Source organism: Equus asinus, chromosome 5 (genome assembly GCF_041296235.1).
Source record: "Equus asinus isolate D_3611 breed Donkey chromosome 5, EquAss-T2T_v2, whole genome shotgun sequence".
NCBI classification, from domain to species: Eukaryota; Metazoa; Chordata; class Mammalia; order Perissodactyla; family Equidae; genus Equus; species Equus asinus.
The window spans coordinates 48903981-48908198 of record NC_091794.1 but is presented as its reverse complement, the minus strand read 5'-3'; positions in this window follow the sequence as shown (position 1 = coordinate 48908198).

Sequence of the window (4218 nt, the reverse complement as noted above, 5' to 3'; positions counted from 1 at the left end):
TCAACAGTTGTACATATTTTAAAGAATTAAACATGAAAATAGTTGTTAAAACTTTTTACCCAGATGTTTACCATTTCCTTTGCTCTGTCTAAAGTTCCATGTTTCCTTTTAGTATCATTCCCTTCAGCCTGAAGAAATGCTAAGGAAATGTCTAATATTTCTTTTAGAGCAAGTCTGCTGGCAACAAAAATCTCTTGATTTTTCTTCATCTGAAAATGTTTTTCTTTCTCTCATTCCTGAAGAATATTTTCCCTAGATAGACCAATTTATTTTTCCATAAGTGGTGTATCAGGGCCCTGATTTCTTAGCACTCTTGTCAACTTCAGCAGAGTCATTTTTAATAGCTTTGCCAATATGACAGGAAACAGTGACATCATTCTCTAGGCATTAAGAATATTTGCCCTTTGTTATATATGTTACCCATTATTTTTGCACTTTATTATTTCTTTTTTAGAAACATACACGAATGTTTAATTCATAGGTAGGAAAAGCTATCTTTTTTTTCCGCTCTACTGCTTTTCTCTTTACTTTTATTTGGAAAGATCTTTTACACCACAAGGTTAGAGAAATATTCATTCCTATTTTCTTCTGGCTCTTTAGTTTTTTCCTAAATTTAGCACTTTTCTCCATTTGCAACTTATTGTTTTGGTTAGTGTGAGGTAGGCATCTAACTTTTTATTTTTTCTAACTAGTAAATATATGTTCAGTAACTTTTATCAAGTTATATTTACTTTCCCCTTATTTGAAATACCTACTTTATCAAGTTTTAATTATTTTTATATAGCTGTGACTGTTTCTGAGTTTTTAATTCTGTTATGCCAGTCTATGTATTTGTACCATGCTTCATTATTTATAATGATAATTTTTTAGTATTGCCAGATTTAGCACATGAAAATACAGCACACCCAGTTAAAGCTGAATTTCAGACAAGCAATGGATAATTTTTTAGTATATGTATGTTCCAAATTTTGTATGAGATTCTGAAATTCAAATTTAACTGAATGTCCTGTATTTTATCTGGCAACTCTAAATTCCAATATCTGGCCATACAAGTTCCCCTCAATCTTTTTCTGTTTCTAAAGTGTACTATTATTAAAAATAAAAAGTAGAGTCCTTTAAAAATTGGTGGATGGGCTCTTTGGGAAAGTATACGAGGAATCAATGATCTCTAGGATTCCTGCTCAGGATATGAGCTCACCTAGTACTTTCTCTGCTGAAAAGGGCCAGTCAATCTGATACAAGCAACCTCAAGTTTTCTACTCTCTCTCAAAATGTCTTCATATCTTTATTCATTTTTCATTTTTCACTTTTCTCTCACCTTTCTTTCTCTTCCTTCCTAATATCACTACCTGTGATTTTTGTATCAAATTTTCCCATGTTTCACTTATCCTCTTTTCACTCATCCTAAAATTCCTTCTTTATTTCTCCTTTCCCTTTTCCCTCTTTTCATACACTCCCCATTGTAATAAGGTCTTGTTGTGTTCTTCAAATTGCAGACCCATTTCTCCTCTTTCTCAACATCTATTTCTGAAAGATTAATTTCCCCCACATTTACTTTTACCCTATTATAAACATAATATACATGCACAATGAAGAAAACTTGGACCACACACTCACAAACACGCCATCCGAAATCCTACCGCACATGCACATGCACGCCATCCAAAATCCTACCACACATGCACATGAACACCATCTGAAATCCTACCACCTCTGGATAACCACTAAACACTGTTAATATTGTCCTGTCTCTCCCCCACCCCCTCTCTTCTCTCTCCCTTTCTACCTCTCTTTAGCTTCTCAATCTCTGTCATCCTATCTAAAATGTATTGTGTGTATATAATCTCATCCACTTTTAGGCTATGAGGCATTTTTAAAGTTGATTTAATATTTTAAATTAAAATGATAAAAATTATTTTTTTATTTTTTTTAAATAACGCATGTCTATAGTTTAAAGGTCAAATAGTAGTACAAGGCTTATATTAAATATATTAAAAACACACCCACAGTAGTTTCCTTCCCCATCCCTCTCCACCCATGAGTCTCCTTATTGGCGAACACTTGAAAAGTGTTTAACTATTTCTTAAAGCTTTAATTTCCATATTTGAATTCATATATTGTTCAGGGTCCCAGCAGAAACAGAAGCCTACTGAAAAGGGATGATTAAAAAAATTTAATGAAGAGATGGTTTACAAAGGAGTGGGCCAAGTTAAGGAAGCAGCAAAGGACTAGCACCTAGGACTAGTAATAGTGGAACTAATAATAGTAGGATGCCATTACCAGCTCTAGGATTAAACAGGGCAAGGTTAGGGGAGCCATTACCAGAACCTAGTAAGAACAGAAGCTGAAGGAGAAGACCCACCCTGCAGAAGCTGTGGCCTTGGGTGGAGGAATGCAGTCACTGCCCAGCCAAAAAGGGGGAGGGTGGAAGCTGTAAGAACTGATAGCCCACTTTCTGCCTCTTCCTGTCCTGTTTCCCCCCAATGCACCCCATTAAGCAAACCCAATTAGAAGTCACAGACAAGGAGCCCAGATGATAGTCTGAGAGATCAGCCTTCTGAGGCACAGAGCAGAGTGGAAAGGGCGAAAATAGATCTGCAGGGGCACAGGGAAAATTACCAGCACATAGGCTTATACTGATATTTTTTTCTTTATGGATTTATATATTGACAACTTATTATGATAGATAATAATTAAACTCTTATTCTCACAGTTTCTCGCCTTTCCACATAGCTCATAATATAGTACTGTTACAAATTTTGTTTGAAAACAAGAATTGCGTTTTGTTTAATTATGTGAATAATTATTAACTGCTGAGCCTAGTAGTGTACTATGATGATTCTTTTCTGTGCCACTCCCTACCTTACTCTCTCCCCAGGAATTCATAATTGCCTCATATTTTCATTTGTTTAGTTTCTTATGTGTTTATCACTAATTTTTTCTAAATGTTCCCAAATTATTCTTCATATGGCCAAACACAAACACAAATCAGAGAATCTTTCTGTTCTGTTTTTCCCTGGAACCTTCTTTTCCTTGCTTCAATCTGAATCGGTTACTTTCTAGGCCCTGATGCTAGCTGTCAGGACTTCTGTGCTGAGACTTACCTTTCTATCTCTCCTGTTGCTGAAGTCTGTGTCTTCCTCTCTTGGTTTTCTCTTTTATTTTGGTAGAGTATCCCTTCCACTTGTTTCATGAGAAAAGGTGTACAGAAGAGGTAAAATTTTGAGTCTTGTTTGTCTGGAAATATCTTTATTCTACTGTCAGACTCAGTTGATAATATGTCCGGGGATAGAATTCTAGGTTGAAAATTATTGTCCTTCATAATTTTGTAGGCATTGCTCCACACAGCCTTTCAGCTTCCACAGTTGCTGTCCAGATGTTACATGCTGTTATGAATTTTGTTCCTTTGTATGTGGCTTGTCTTTCCTTTCTGAATGCTTTTATGTATACTCTTAATCTATGGTGTTTTGAAATTTCATGATGAAATTTTGGGCTTTGTTGGTTTATTGTGCTTGCGCACAGTGAGCTTTCAATCACAAGTCTTCTTTAGCTCAACAATATAAGGTATCTTTGATAACTTATTTCCCTCTATTCTGTTTTTTCCTCTCTTATTGAACTCCCATTGTTTGGATACTGTATATTCTGGGCTGATCCTCTAAGTTTCATTTTTTCCTCTACCCTCAACCCCCTCAGCATTTAGTTTGTGAGTAACTTATAACTGTTTTCAAAGTTGGGCAAATTGTCTCTTATTCATGGACAAAAATGTATGCTTTCATGCCCAGTAATGTGCCTGCAGTTGGTCATTAGGTCTTCTTTCCAACACCTCTTTTGTAATCCTCCTTCTCAGTGGATCCTGACTCGCACCATGGTGCATTGCCTCAGAGTGTCAAACCTTTAGAGGTGCCAAAAAGAGATCGTTGGGAATAGTTTTACCTATGAAGCCTCCCTTAAAAAAAGGTGGCATAAGAAATAATACCTTTTGGCCTGGTTTAGGATATCTTGAGTTTAGACATTGTAGAACAGGATAATGACCACTTTTATTTAGCAGGACTTGCCCAGTTATTTTCAAAGTGCCTTGCTCCTGAAGGAAAGACCAATAAAAGTGAACTAAAAGAAAGCATCTGTAAGAAATACAAGAGATAGTCTTATGCCTTCTGTGTTTACCTGTGGAAGCACTGGAATTCAGATATGAGATGGCTGTCACAGGCATGAGTCTTA